At 40.6% G+C, this 16,281-nt stretch overlaps 1 protein-coding gene across 2 annotated transcripts in view; it reads right to left on the bottom strand.

Moving 5' to 3' along the window:
* The window catches only part of ELOVL7 (ELOVL fatty acid elongase 7), a 119,607-nt gene extending 109,485 nt beyond the window's left edge, over positions 1–10,122 (bottom strand). For both annotated transcript variants that reach the window (XM_043979201.1, XM_043979200.1), the window contains exon 1: positions 9,945–10,122. The gene's annotated coding sequence lies outside the window, so the exon portion shown is untranslated. The remainder of the gene's footprint in view (positions 1–9,944) is intronic.
* Positions 10,123–16,281: the final 6,159 nt, after the last annotated feature.

Below are 16,281 nucleotides of genomic sequence, written 5' to 3'. Positions count from 1 at the left end.
GAACTATTTCATTAATTCTATGCTTCCAATCCTACCATCCTTCAACCAACAACTACAAAATCTGTCTTAGGTCCCATTTCCATTAAGCCTTTATAGAAAAACAAAGTCCACACTGATTACTCATTTGTCAACTTCCATGGATTTATTGTTAACACAACACACTTTGTTATTTATGTTTACTAATACTTCTAGACATGGAAACCCTATGCCCCCAACTATTAATGTTAGCTCAGATTTCTATAGCACTTGAGGCAGTCATTATTAACACAAGTAATGATGATGATGAAGATAGTAATAATAATGGTAACAGTAATAATAACAACAATAATAATAGCAGCTAATATTTACATAGCACTTTAACAGTTTGCAAAGCACTTTACAATTAGCCCATTTTATCTCCATTTTACAGATGAGGAAATTGAGGCAAGCAACAGATAAGTGATTTGCCCAAGGTCCCACATCCAGAAAGTATCTAATCCCACATTTGAACATAGGTCATCTTGGACCTGACAGGACTCCAGGTGCATTCAGTCAGTCAGTTTGGTCTATTAAGTACCTACTATCAAATGAAATAATGTTTGTCTAGTACTTAGCACAGTGCCTGTCATGTAGTAGGTGATAAATAAATGTTTGTTTCCTTCCCACCCCACTCCCACTATGTGTCAGGCACTGTGCTAAGTGCTAGGACTATAAAGAAAAGTCAAAAAACAAACCAAGCATGCACACACACACAGTAGCTATTCTTAAGGAGCTCAGTCCCCTAGCGCATGGAGATAACATGAAAACAACACAGGTTCAGGATAAATTGGAGAGAAGGTGCTAGAATTAAGGGAAATTGGGAAAGCTTTCCTACAGAAGGCAGGATTTTAGCTGGGACTTGAAGGAAGTCAGGTGTGTAATTTAAAATTCTAAATGTGGGTTCTAATCTGTTTCCCCAGTTTTGGGGGAAACTGACTAAAATCACTGATAAAAGGAGTTTAGATTTTTAAGGGTTTATTGAAACATAGAAAGAGAAAGATTGGGAACAGAATTCTTACAACCTCACAATCCTATCTTTCCTCAGTTCTTCTCTGTCTTTCCCTGCCGTCACCACCAAGTCAGGAACCAAAAAAACAGCGCTCTTCCCGCAGGCTCCCCTTTCTTCCTTCCTGTCCCCTCCCAGAATGGGGAGGTTCTTCAAGCTGGTTGGTTGATTGGGCCAGAAGTTCAAAGTTTTTTAGATCTTGAGAACCAAACTTTCTTAAGTACTCTCAAGTACCAGCCAGATGTGCTTAGAATCTAATCAACTACTAATCCAGTCAAAATCAACCACTCAGGTGGGCTCCGGAGTATCTGCTAAATCTCATCTATCACTTTCCATTATCTTGACACAGCGAAGCCAGGAGGTAGAGATGACAAGGAAGAGCGTTCCAGGCATGGGGGACAAGTTTCAAAGCATTTTCCCACATTCTCCTCCTTCCCTGTGGTATGGGTAGTACAACTATTATCATCCTCATTTCACCAATGAAGCTGAGGTTGAGAAAGATTAAGTGAATTTCCCAGTGTCACACAGCTTGTAACAGTCAGAGCTAAGACTCAAACCTCAGTGGTCTAGAACAGTGATATCAGGCACAGGGCAGGGTCACCACACAAGACTAAAAGATAATTAGGAAGTATTAAACAAAATAAATAAAAATACAATAAAATGCAGATAATGTCAATATGTGGTTTTCTAAGTCAATATGTGCCTGCGGGGAGCTTTATGTACAGATTAGTGACCCTATTTCTATTTGAGTTTGATAGCACAGCTCTGGAAAAAGCACAATCATAAAATTATTTTGAACAGTGCACAGTATCTAAGTCATCACAGTCTTAGGCAAACATTAGCTTGAACAGGACAGAATGATAAAAGCTAATACCTCCACAATATATACAGACATACAAACAGAAAAGATTTTTCTGCCTCTGATATTTCCCCATCACTCTCAGTATGTGTCAGCACTACCTTCCTGATCTTCCAAGTCCTTTCTCTCCTTGACCCTGCACATCAAAAGTTGTCGATCAGCCCACAAACACTTAGGAAGTATTTACTAGCAGTCAAGCACTATGCTAAGGGCTAGGTGTACAAAGAGAAAAAGCAAAAGCAATCCTATTCTCAAGGTGCTTACGTTCTGGTGATGGAGATGATGTGTACTGTACAGAAATAAGCATATATGAGATACATGCGAAGTAGATCCAAGTGAGGCATAGACTCCTTCTCTCTCCTCCCTCTCTTCCTCTGTCTCTTTCCCCAGTCTGTCTGTCTTCCTCTGTGTCTCTAACTCTCTCTTCCTCTCCCTACTGTCATCCCTTCCCCCACCACTTTCTCTGCTGGGGTTGATTAGGTTAGCTCAACCCACCTATACCCACTCCACCAGCTCTGAGTGGCACTTCAGATGGGCACATTCATAGCTACTACTCATTCTTAAGGTTCTAAGGTTAACCATAATGTGGGAAAAATACATACACACACTCAAGACTATAGTTCTTGAGCCCCAAAGTGTGTTTCCCAACTGTACAAATCAGTCACAATGGCACCATTGACTCTTGGGCATGAAATGTTTACTAAATGAAAAGACAAAAGCAAATACAATCATAACAGTCAAAAGAATGTGCGAGTAAGAAATACATAAATCTAACAGTTCCATAAACTTAGGACATACTCTTCCACCGATGCCCACAGTTTCCATGGGGTGATAATAGGCATCCATGTACAATAACCTAGCATTAAGGTAAGTGTGTCAAGAAATCCATGTGTAGGGTCAGCTAGGTGGCACAGTGGATAGAGCACCAGCCCTGGATTCAGGAGGACCTGAGTTCAAATCTGGCCTCAGACACTTAACACTAGCTGTGTGACCCTAAGCAAGTCACTTAACCCCAACTGCCTCACCAAAAAAAAGAGAGAGAGAAATCCATGTGTCAAATAGGGATATATCTCCTCTTTCCTTATTGTTCTCTGCTCTGCTAATTTCAGGGGCAGTCCCCACTCTTTTGGTTTGCTTTCCTTTTCTCTTCCTGCAGCTGCTGCATCTTCCTTTTTGGCTTCTTCTGATCTGGCTTCTAATGCTTCATTCATATCAGGGCCTCTTCATAAGTAGGGATCAAGCTCCAGCTGAGGATGAAAAACTCCAAACCCACATGTCTATCAGGTATAACAAATAATTATTATACAGTAGTCCCCAAACAGTTCTCGTATCTATATTTTCCTCAGTTATAACCTTTAAAACCCTGAAAACAATCATATGTTACTAAGCTGATGGAAAACAATGCAATGCAACTTTCATGCAGTATCCCAGCCACTGAAGAATGCTCTTCACCCAGTTTGTGGCTTTCCTCAAGCATTTGTTTCTGAAGAAGCTGTGTTCTCTTTAAGCAGCTTTCAGCTGTGTTTCTCATGCAAATGTGAAGTGAAGAGAACCAGGAAAACACTGTATACAGTAACAGCAAAGAATGAACTTTGAGCAAATAAGTCGTTTTGACTTTTTTTTGGGGAGGGGCAGGGTAATGAGGGTTAAGTGACTTGCCCAGGGTCACACAGCTAGTAAGTGTCAAGTGTCTGAGGCTGGATTTGAACTCAGGTCCTCCTGAACCCAGGGCCAGTGCTTTATCCACTGTGCCACCTAGGAGCCCCCAGTCATTTTGACTTTTATAGAAGTATGCACAGAATAATTTTCCAGATACAGATATACATAGATACCTATTTGACAATAGTAGCCATCTGGGGGGGGGGGCAGAATAGGGAGAGAAAGGGGAGGAAAGAAAAAAGAAATTTACATGATATATATTTATAAGGAATAGCAAATTGTACATAACAGATTTGTAATTTCATTTGCAATTTTTTTATTGTACTATATTATGGAAGTGCCCCTAATGCTTTCCTTTCTCCTAAACCTCCACTCCAAATTCAAATCTATGTTCCTCATATCCTTTAAAACCTGCATTAAAGAAATATGTTTAATGTGATTATACACATATAACCTATATCAGATTACTTGCTGTCTTGGGGAGGGGGGGAAGGAAGGGAGGGAGAAAAATTTGAAACTAGAAATCTTAGAAAAACAAATGTTGAAAACTCTCTTTACATGTAGCTAGAAAATAATAAAATACTTTTACAATTTAAAACCTGCATTAAAACCCACATCTTTCAGGAAATTTTCCATTCTCAACCCCAACTTACTTCCCTTCTCCTCTCAATTCATTAAATACTTCCCCTCCATAATACATAATCTATACATAATAATAATAAATACATAATAATAAAGTTAAATATGTTCCCTCCATACATTAAAAATAAAATTTTAAAATATCTTTCCACCCCCTTTATAGTTCATAAAAATGTCCAACATGAAAATGGCAGTATCTTACACAAAGCAGCTTTAGAGAAGGTTCCAGAAGCTAGGAAACTAGATGGTTTCCCCACCCATGAAATGCTCTCCCTCCTCATCTCTGCTTCCTGACTTCCTCCAGGAAGCCCTCCCCAATTCCTCTTGATTCTTATGCCTTCTCACTGTTGACTGTTTCATATTCATACACCTTGTTTGTAAAGAATTGTTTGTAGACTGACTCCATTAGACTGTCTGCTCCTCAAAGGCAGGGACAGTCTTTTGCCTTGCTCTGTATATTCAATGCTTAGCACAGTGTCTGGCGGATTTCAGGCACTCAAATGCTTATTGACTGACTAAGCAGTATTTGCCAACTCTTTGCTTGCTCAGATGAAGTTGAGGCCCATATTGGGCCTTATGCCTAGAAATGGTAAGACTCCTTTCTGGTCTCCCTGCTCCAATCAATTCTTCCCATGCCTTCAATAATAACCTTTTCCATCGCTTTTTCTCAACTCAAGAAATTAATGTGGTTTCTTCATAGTTTGTACATAAACAAAACCCATCAACTTAATTTTCAAAGTGCTCTACCAATTGACCTCTTCCTCTCTGTTCATTATTCTCCTAAAATGACACACTTTCAGCTAGGCTGGGCTTGGCCCATGGATTTGCAAGTGACTTTCTCATTTTATCTCTCATCATTTCTTCTACCCCTAATGCCTTCCTTTCTCCCAAACCTCCACTCTAAATTAAAATATATGTTCCTCATAGCCTTTAAAACCTGGATTAAAACCCACATCTTTCAGGAAGTTTTCTATTATCAACCCCAACTTACTTCCCTTCTCCCCTCAATATGTTTCCTGGAGAACATTAATTTGCCCTTCATCATCTATAAACATTTATAGAACACTGATCATGTCTCAGATACTGTACTAGTTCCTGGGGATCAGAGAATTCACAAAGTTGCAGAGCAACATCAGGGCAGAGTGGATTATATAGAAGAGCCAGGTTTGAGCTCCAGTTCTGCTACTTACCAACTGTGTAACACCTGGGTAAGCAACTGTGTAACTGTGAAGTCAGGTCACATCTCTCAGCCTCCTTAGGGAAACCTAATTCTGTCATTCACCAGAAGGAACTTTGGACAAGTCTGAGCCTCCATTTCCTCTTATGTACAATGACATGGGTTAGATTCAATGATCTCTAAGGCCCTATCTAGCCCTGACAATCTACAAAACTATTGATATAGTAGAATACAGTCATTTTACAGAGGAGGAAGATGAGGCCATCAGGGTTAAATGATATACCTAAATTCCTTGCTTCTATATCCTTGCAGAGCCAGGATTCCCTCTTTTCCTCAGACAATTAACAGTATTGCTGTAAAGACAGAACACAATACTGAACAACATCTAAGAATTACCAAATAAAATGACAGGCAATTGGGTGCTACTAGAGATCACTGGGGAGATCATAGTAGAGTGACTTGATGAATGAAGGTGTGTTTGCAGAAGAGATTGGGCTTTGAATCAGAGTTCCAGAACTTTGGAGAATAGGAGATCATAGAAAATCATTTTAGGGAATATCTAACAATTTAATTAATTGAATTTAGTTGTAACAGAGAGAAGTAGAGTAAGATGAATCTGGAAAGGTAGATTTCAGCAAGAGTTTGGAGTGTCTTAACTGCCAGACTAAGGAGTTTGTACTTTATCTTTTAGAAAACTCTTGTCATCACTGAATACATTTAATCAAGGGAATAACATGATCAGACCTGTTCTATCTTCCTGTAATCTTCCAAGATTATTTTGGAAGCAGTGTTATGGTTACACTGGAAGATACTAGCAAGGAGATCAATGAAGAAGTTATTACAATAGTCCAGAAAAGGGGGCAGCTAGGTGGCGAAGTGGATAAAGCACTGGCCCTGGATTCAGGAGGACCTGAATTCAAATCCAGCCTCAGACACTTGACACTTACTAGCTGTGTGACCCTGGGCAAGTCACTTAACCCTTGTTGCTCCCCCCCCCCAAAAAAAACCCAAAACAAACAATAGTCCAGAAAAGGAAAATTAGGGCCTGAATTGGGGTTGTGACAGAATGATTGAAGAGTAGGGGACCTATGAAAGATAAAGACCCAACATGACATGGCTACCGACTAGATTTGGAAACAAAGGAAAAGGAAGAGTAAAGAAAGATTCTGAAATTTGGTGTCTGGGAGGATGGTGGGCAATGCCACCTCTAGAAGTAGGCATGTTGGGAGAAGGTAAAGATTTTGAGAGGAACATTAGTTTCAGATGTGTTATTTTTGAGGTAGTAGAAGGCTATCCAGGTGAAGATGTTGAACACAGAATTGGAGATTCAGGAATGAAGTTAGGAGACTAGTACATACTATATAAATCTGGGAGTCATCTATATAAAGGTACTAATGGAAAGAATCCACATGTTCTGTCCTTTCTAGTCAAACTAGCTTGGAAGCCATCTCCAGCCTTTGTACCTTTATCTAGGCTGTTCCCTATGCTTGGAATGCAATCCCGCTTCACTTTTGCCTTTCTATATCCTAGGCTTTCTACAAAGCACTGCTCAAGTACTACTTCTTGGTTTTGGTTTTTGGTTTTTTTTTTTTTTTTTGGTGAGGCAATTGGAGTTAAGTGACTTGCCCAGGGTCACACAGCTAGTAAGTGTCAAGTGTCTGAGGCCAGATTTGAACTCAGGTCCTCCTGACTCCAGGGCTGGTGCTCTATCCACTGCGCCACCTAGCTGCCCCTCAAGTACTACTTCTTATAGCCGACTTCCCTTGATAACCTCAGTGATTAGCACCCTTTCCCTCTTTCAATTGTTTTTATTTTATGTGTCCTTGTTATTTGCTTGTGTATACATTGTATCCCCCAAGTAGAATATTCCTTTAGGACAAGGAATGTTTAGCTTTTTGCCTCCTTCTCCCATCACAGTGTGTAGAACATAGTAGACATTTAATGTTTGGTGAACTGAATGGGAGTGGATGTAATTACCACTAGGAAAAAAAAGAGGGTTAAAGGTAGAATCTTTGAAGGACTCTTTGGTGGGAGGAGAAATTAGCCAAAGATAAAGCTGGTAAAGATGTAAGAAAACCAGTAGAGAGAAGTGTTAGGAAAGTAATGGGAGAAGAGAGTATCAAGAAGAAAGGAGTGGTTGGTACCAACAGTACAGGCTATCATAAACCTGTTTGCCTAGAGCTGAGGGTCCAAATAAGAGTGAAATGGTAAAAGAGTTATGTGAGGTATGTTAAAGTCCTACTTTGGAGTACCTTGGATACAAAGCTATGGTGTTTGGTCTATTCTGTAGATGTAGAGAATGTAGAGATATTGGACTTCTTTATGCAGCAGTTTCAGGTAGAGAGCTATTTTGCAAATAATCTGGCAGTGGTGATTAGGATAGATTGGAATGGGAAACTACAGTGTGGAAGACCAATTAGAAAACTATGAAATGGTTCAGATTCAAGGTGATTAAGGTAGTAATAGAATGGGCAGGAGTAGTTGAAAAGAAAGGAGTGGATGCAAGAAACATTACAATGGAATCAACAGGACAGATAATTGGATATAAGGCATGGGGGAGCAGACCAAGGTAATAGAGTCAAAGATGGCCCCAAGCTTTCAAATGTTGGAAACTGAGAATATAGTAGGTAGAACCACTGAAGCTTGTTTTGAAAGATCAATGGAATTCCATTTCATAAAGTTTGACTTTGAAATGATACTGGAACAATCCAAATGGAAAGTTCCAGAAGGCAACTAGAGATGCTGTGGTGTAATTCAGCAGGGAAATCAGGTAGCAGCAAAGGTAAATACAAGGATTATCAAGAAGAGAGAGCTGAAGTCATAAACTTGGATGAAACCACCACAGAGAAAGAACATACAAGGAGAAAAGCCTGTAGCAGATGCCTGCTTCATGGATTATATGAATTTAGGGAGGCAAGAAAAAACTGAAGCTAGGGAATGAGACAGAATAGGAACATCCAAAGAACTAGAAAGGAAACCAAGATAGCAGTTTTGAGAAACCACAAAAAGAGAAACCAAAGGAAGAGAAGGAAGGGAGAGTTCATAGTTTTTAAAACAGCAGGGAGGTCAGAAATGAGGACTAAGAAAATAGCCACTTGATTTGGCATCAAGCAAGGTGGTTGGAGACCTTGAAGAGAGCAATTCCAGGAGAGTTGGGACAGGAAACCAGACTTCAGGAGATGAAGAGAGAATGTGTTCAGGATATTAGAGTGAGACCCCAGTATAAAGCACTCTTTCTTTAAGTTTGTGGTAAATTATATATAACATATAATTTACCACAAACTTTATATGCACATATATACATATGTGTGTGTTTTATACATACACATATATGTAATCTGTGTGTATACATATATCTCTTTAAGGTTTACAAAGTTCTTCCCATCCATTTATCTCAGGGGGTAGAGTAACAGAATGGTGCCTTGGTGTGATAAAAGAAGGGCCAAGGGAAAACATTCAAGATAGGGGAAACACCAGCAAGTTTAGGGCCGAGAGAAAGATGCAATGGGGAAGGATACTTCTTTGGGGAAAAGGTTGTTTTGAGTACTTGGCTTATGCAATTGGATTGTGAGCTTCCTAAAGATTGATCGTATTTTTACGCATATTGCATTCTACTGTACCTAAGACAAAGCTGTTCACATAGTAGACACTAAATATTTAACAAAATAAAAACTGGATGATTAGGAAGACACTTTTCCTTATCCAAGAACTTGGAAGAAAAAAAAGCAACTCTTTTGCTCTTTCCCATCTCCGGCATGACCAGTTTTACAAGTAAAAACTACTCATCATCATCCTTTTTCTCCGACCAGCAAAAGCTACTAGTACAGGATGCAGTTCGGGGAGCCAAAGAAACAGTACCCAGCGCCAAGTGCAACGCCCAAAGTGAATTCCGGGCTGCCGGAGCACAAAAGGACCAGGAAAGGGAAGGAAGCTAAGGAATTAGGACAATCCAGAGAGTTTACACTTAGTTAGGAGCAAGAGTTAGGGCAAGAGTGTGCCAGTCATTAGTCCAGTCGAATCATGACGACCTCTGCACTTCAAGGACAAACCCCAGTGAGCGCCTTTCCTCTCCCGGGACCCACGCGGTTGGAAGCCTGGTGCAGGCGCCGTGCGGGGGCACTCCATAGAGGGCGAAACCTGCTATCCCGGAACCGAGAGAACTTCCTACCGGGCTCCTCTCCACCGGAGGAAGGCTACATCAATCTGTCCATTGATTCCTTTGGGACAGTGGCGAAGGGAGGAAGCGAGGAGAGCTGGCGTACGTCACATTCCTGTTTGGCCCCCCGACCCCCAACCCCACCCTGCTAGGCAGCAACAACACGGGACCTTCAGCTGAGAGAAGGGCCTCCTTTCTTGTTTCAAAACACCATTCAAAGGTCGTTCCCATCCTGGTGCGGGGGGCTCCGATTCACCCCGAAAACCAGGCATCCCAATCTCAGGGCACCTGGCTTCTCCGAGCTTTCAGGTTCCCCCAGATTACTCTGTTCTCCTCCTCTCCCGATCCCTCGCCCGAGTTCCAAACCTTGAAGGGAGATTCCGTTCCCAAAGAAAATTCGTTTCCCACCCAAGGAAAGAGTAGTACTCACAGGCTGGCGCGAGGTGGAAGTGAGCCGGGCGCAGAGTGGGTAAGACGCCGGGGCCGAGCGCTAGCCTTGGGAACCGAGACGGAGCAAGAGGGGAAGCGCAGCGGAGCGCGCACCACTGTATTTAAGGGAGTAACTCAACCGAGCTCCGCACAGCGGCCCCTGCCGCCCTCGCAGAAGACCAGCGAGAAAAAAAAAAAGAACAAGAAAAAGGGGGAGGAGAAAAGCCAGCCCAGGGAGTCACTTGCCCTCCTCTTCCTCCCATCCCATAGCGTGACAAGAGGGGCGGTGCAGCCAAGCCCAAGCCGGGCGCGCCCAGGTACGGAGAGAGGAGAGAGAGGGAGGGAGGGAGAGACAAAGAGACAGAGACAGACAGACAGACACGGAGACAGAGAGATAGAGAAACAGAGAGAGAAAGAGACAGAGAGATCTCGGAGAGAGAGATCTGAGAGAGAGACACAGAGAGAGACAGAGACAGAAAGAAAGAGACAGAGAGATCTCCGAGAGAGACAGAGAGGCAGAGACAGAGAGAGCCAGAGAAAGAAAGAGACAGAGAGATCTCTGAGAGAGATCTGAGACAGAGACAGAGAGAGATAGAGAGACACAGAGACAGACAGACAGAAAGAGACAGAGAGATGAGAGAGAGAGAGAGAGAGAGAGAGAGAGAGAGAGAGAGAGAGAGAGAGAGAGAGAGAGAGAGAGAGAGAGAGAGAGAGAGATCTCCTGGGGCTCCCAGCTCTGAAGGTAATAGTCAGAGAGAGTGGGGCATCTGGCAGGCCTCCAGCTTGCCAGCTGCAGCCAAGATGTTCTAGGTTATGCATTAATCCTTTTCTCCTGATCTATTTATTTATTCATTTGCTTTGGACTAAAATGCCACTCACCATTTTGCTATCTTCTTGATGCTTAGCCATCCCTTGTAAATATCGGATGACCTCAGATGTACAGTGCAGGAGAATGGGGAATGGAAAGATCTGGTTGGATCCACGCATTCATTTTAACACACACTTATTCAGCATGTATGATGTCCCAGCTTCTTTGCTAGGCCTGGGATTATAAACAACAAATATTAGTCCCTGTTTTCAAGGGGCTTATACTCTAAAGAGGGAAACATATATGAAAATAATTAGGTAATATAATATGTAGATCTAAATCTATCTATAGCCCTATCAATGGATTGTAATATCTATATCTATCTATATCCATAAATAGATCTATAGCTCTACATTCATAGATTCTAGCCATGCCTCAACAGATGGATAGTTATAGCTATACATAAAGCTACAGAATGTCCCTAGTTATTATTATTGTGGGCAATGAGGGTCAAGTGACTTTCCCAGGGTCACACAACTAGTAAGTGTCAAGTGTCTGAGGTCAGATTTGAACTCAGGTCCTCCTGAATCCAGGGCCGGTTCTTTATCCACTGCCACCTAGCTGGCCCCACCCTAGTTATTTTCATGATGGTTTCCCCCTTTAGAATAAAAGTAAGTTTATAAATATAGATGTGGTAGGGGCAGCTAGGTGTAGTTTGTTTTTCTTTCTATTTACATTGTGTAATCAGCAGTGGATAGAGTGCTGGTCCTGGAGTCAGAAAGACTCATCTTCCTGAGTTCAAATCTAGTCTCAGATATTTATTAGCTGTGTGACTCTGGGCAAGTCACTTAACCCTATTTCCTTGTTTCCTCAACTGTAAAATGAGCTGGAGAATGAAATGGCAAACTACTGCAGTATCTTTGAAAAAAAACAGAAACAAAAACAAGCAAACAAAAACAAATGCGGTCACAAAGAGTAGACACTAATAAAAAACAAAAATCATTGGACATATTGTTTCCTGTTTCTGTTCATTTCACTTTGTTATAAAGATCTCTAAATGCCAAACTTAAAGGTTATCATAGAGGTAATAGGAGCCACTGGAATTTATTTGTGGGGGAAGGGGGGGAGAAGTGGCATGGTTAGATCAAAGCTTTTTTTTTTTTTAAGTCACGTTAGCAGCTAAATGGAGAATGGATTGGATTAGAGAGAGAGAGCTCATGGTTATAAGGTAATAATAAACACAAGGAGTGATGAGGGCCTGAATTCAGGTGGTGGCTGTGTAAATGAAGAGAATGGGACACATAAAAGAAATAATGTCAAAGTAGAAATGACAAAATGTCACAATAAACTGAATATGTGGGATGAGTGAGAGTGAGGTCTCAAGGATGACATAAACATTGCAAGCCAGAGTGACTGAGAAATGGTAGTGTCCCCAATTGTTTAAAAAAAAGTTTCAAATAGGGGAGGGTTTTAAGGGGGAAAATGAGTTCTGTTTTGGATGTATTTGATATTGTGATATCTACAGGACATCCAGTTTGAGATGTCCAAAAGGCATTTGGTGATGCAGAATTGTACACCCATGGGAACTAATGAGATGACCAAGTGAAACAGTATAGAGGAAAAAGAGAAAGAGGACTTAGAACAGCTATGGGGACACCCATGATTAGAGGGCATGCTGGATAAAGAACCAATAAAGGGTATTGAGAAGGAGAAGTTAGATAGAAAAAGAAAGAGGAGAGAGTGGTATCCCCTAAACTTAGACAAGAGCATCCAGGAAGACATGATCAATAATATCAAAAGCTGCAGAGAGGTCAGGAAGAGTTGAGAAAAGGACATTAGATTTGGCAATTAAGAAATCTTTTAAAACTTTAGAGAAAGCAGTTTCAGGTTAATGATGAAATCAGAAGCCAAATTTCAGAGGGGATAGAAGAAAGTGGGAAAAGAAGTGGAGGCACTTAGTTGGCATAGATGATTTCCTCAGTTTAATCACAAAGTAGAGGAGAATGATAGGACCACAACTGGCAAGAATAATTGGATCAAACAAGATTTTTTGTTTTGTTTTGTTTTAAGGATGGGGGAGACAAGAAAGGAGTGAAAAGTTAAGGGGAGATGAAAAATAAGACAGTGGGGATGATAATGAGAAAATGGGAGAGAATGGAATCAAAAGTACAGGTAGAAGGGTTGGCCTAGGCAAGGATAAAGGACCACTTCTTTCCCATGTTGTTTTTCATTTACAACATGTCTTTTTACTATTTGGGTCCCTTGACCCAAATGATCAGCCAGGAATTATCTTTAAATCACAGAACTGAGAACCAGAAGATACCTTGGAAATTCAGCTCCAGTGTTTTATAGATAGAGGAAACACAACATTAGAGGCTAGCAGCATCAAGTGACTTCCCCGTAGTCACGAGAATCTTCTTTGTTCACTTTGCCTTTGTTAGAAACATGTTCTGTAGAGTTGCTATAATTTGGGGGAGAGTCCCCTTTAGCAACCTGAACAGTTGTTATTGACATTTACCTTGGGGCCAGTCAAAATACTTTCTTGAGAAATATAGATAGATATGAATAAAACTCCTCTTGATGATTGTAGTACTTGGCGGATACACTTCACATGATTATAGTGATTGTAGTACTTGATGATTATGGTACTTGGTTTTAACACTTCACATGTGCTAGCTTTTCACTTATGTATATAGGATATATATACATATGTAGACATATGCATGTTTGTGCGTTTGTGCTGCTCTACACCCTTGGTTCTCTTGTCTCTGAAAAGGAGTTGGGGGAAGGTATCTTCTCATATTTCATTTTTTTCATAATTTCTCAACATTCATTTTTGTTTGTTTTGTGGTTGGGATGGTGGCATGACATGGTCAGACTGAGGCTTCAGAAAGGTTGCTTTACTGTGTGACCTTGGGCAAGTCACTTAACTCCAATTGCCTCACCAAAACAAAAACAGAAAGGTCACTTTAGCATCTAGATGAAGGAGAGACTGAATTCAGGAGAGCCTTGAGGCAGAGAAGCCAGTTAGAAGGTTATTATAATAATCCAGGCAAGAGGTGATGAGGGCCTGAATGAGGGCAGTGACTTTGTGAATGGAGAGCATACACCATGGCATATCTTGGTGTTCCAGACAGAGTGTATTATATACATGCCACCAATGGGCACCTGGTGACATATAATTGATTCATCCTATGTCAGCCTGGTCACCGGCCAAATAGTCCTCATTATTCTATGGTGACCTGCTCCAGTCTATACCCTTGTTGTCCTCAGACCCACTGTCCTTTGGTCTCAGTCCTGGATCTGTAGATGGCTCAGGCTGAATGCTACTGGCTCTGACCCCTTAATGTTTCAGGCGCAATAGGTATTCTCAGTTCCCTTAGAAATACCACATCTGGATTATTAAATAGGAATGGGATAGATAGTGAAGTTAACCCTCTCCTGTAAGGTCAAGAACAGTCACGACAGGTTCTCCCAGCCTAAAGAGGATACCAATGTGTAGTTTCATCTTTATGCCCATCTTTACCTTGGTTCCTGCCATGTCAGACCTAGTCAGACATCCATTGTTTAGTAGTAGTGGATAGACTCTTCTTAGAGCTTGATTCCTCATTCCTCCCCTGTTGGTTTCCAGAGAATATAATTAACTCTCCTATGGGCTACAGATGGTTGTGATACATCATGTTTGTGGGACCCAGCCTTTCTCAAGTTCTATACTATAAAGTGGCAAATTGGCCAATCTTTCAGCTACTTGGTATAAAGCAATTCTTTAATGATCTACTACTTTGTGTTTTCCCTGAACAAAATTCCAGAGCAGTACCATATTCCTAGCTGGAGTCCTTAACAGTAAAACTGACCATTATACCATTTTTTGTTCCTCTCTGAGCTGAAGTCTTGACTTAGTAGAATGCTTCCTTCAACTGATCTCTTAGTTAAGTGATACATTGGTATGAGTCTCCAAATCTCTTTAAACCTCAGAGTTTCTAAGGCATAGATCAATAGGTAAACATGCCTCTCACCCACACTGCAGCAGATATGGAGTAAATCCTATGTCATTGTTCATAGTAACATTATATGTGTCCTAGAAATGTCATAAGCTGATTTTAATCATGGTCTCCACATAATCAATAGTGATTAAAAATGTTCTAGCTATGGTTCCCCTTTGGAATAATAAAGTATATTTCTAGACTACTTGATTCCCACCAAAACTAGCACTTTTTTGAATAATGTTAAGGGTAAAATTCTAGCTATTCTGTCTAAAATATCTAATGAGTGGTCGCCAACAAATTATAAGCTTTAGCAAGAGTTAGGCTTTTTAGCATTTATTAAGGAGAATAAGAATTTGGTAAAGAGAGAAGAAAAGGCCTAGATTCCTATCTATTAAAGGGAGAGTGCATTTCTAGCCCCCTTCTCCACCAGCGTCCTCAGGAAAAGAGAGACAGAGCGCCCAGCTCCCCTTTCCTCCTCCCACCAGCAAACGTCACTTCCTGACACCATAGAAAAGATGCATGGTCTTGCCCTCAAAGACCTTCCTTTCAATGGCAGAGCTTTTCTACAGTAAGTCTCCAGCAGGTGGAATCATTCCAATCATTACAGTCCCCCCTTTGTTACCTCAAGAAACGGGATGTTTCCTTGATGAAACAGTCAAAAATAACAGCATATAATAACCTATGCTAACTAACAATATGTTAATAACAATATAGAAAAGGGAGAGAGGAAAGTTTTGTCCAGAGGAGAGGTTTTTTGTCCTCATGAACCGACGCTTTGACATTGGTCTTGCAAAGGGAGGGCTTTTGCAGAGAGTACATGTTACAGATAGTATATATTATAACAGAAAGAGAAAAAGAAAAACAACAACAACAACAAAACAAAACTGTTCATTTAAAGTCTCTGAAAGTCTTTTCTCAGATGTCCTCTAGGTGTAGTCGTGGAATGGAAGTCTTTTCAGGGGTTGATGTGTAGATGCTGGTAATCAGCCAGGAAAATTTCCTACAAAATTGAGCTTAACACAACTTTAAAATAGCTTTGTCAATAATCAAATCAAACAATGAAAGTTCTCAAAAACATGTCTAAGGGAATCCAGAATCTTAGTTGTTACACACAAAACATATAATAAAACAAAAATTGAAACATTCTTTAAAATTAATATTACTACAGTCCCCCTTTATGGAGGGTAATTGAGAAGACAATTGCTGCAAGATTAATTTTTTTAAATAATTTTTATCTTTGTTTCATTGCTTTTTGCATCATCTGCCTAATTATCCTCATGCCATTATGAGAAATTTTTAAAATCTAATATAATTGGTAACAGATGTCAAGGCCAAATTCAACACTGTTATTTATCATGACACCTGAGATAATTATGGGGGTTACCATAAAAGAACAGAGAAATGATGGGATATGAGCATTCCCACACTTGAGCAATAAATACTGTCCATGCAGTATGCCAGGCTTAAAATAGGTGAATGGAATATATGTCCATGCCACCGAACATATTGGAGGAAACTGAGTCAGACTTAATCAGATGCATGGG

The sequence above is a fragment of the Dromiciops gliroides genome, chromosome 1, assembly GCF_019393635.1.
Source record: "Dromiciops gliroides isolate mDroGli1 chromosome 1, mDroGli1.pri, whole genome shotgun sequence".
Classification (NCBI taxonomy): domain Eukaryota; kingdom Metazoa; phylum Chordata; class Mammalia; order Microbiotheria; family Microbiotheriidae; genus Dromiciops; species Dromiciops gliroides.
The sequence above is the reverse complement of the archived record's forward strand: the minus strand, read 5'-3'. Positions and strand labels throughout refer to the sequence as shown.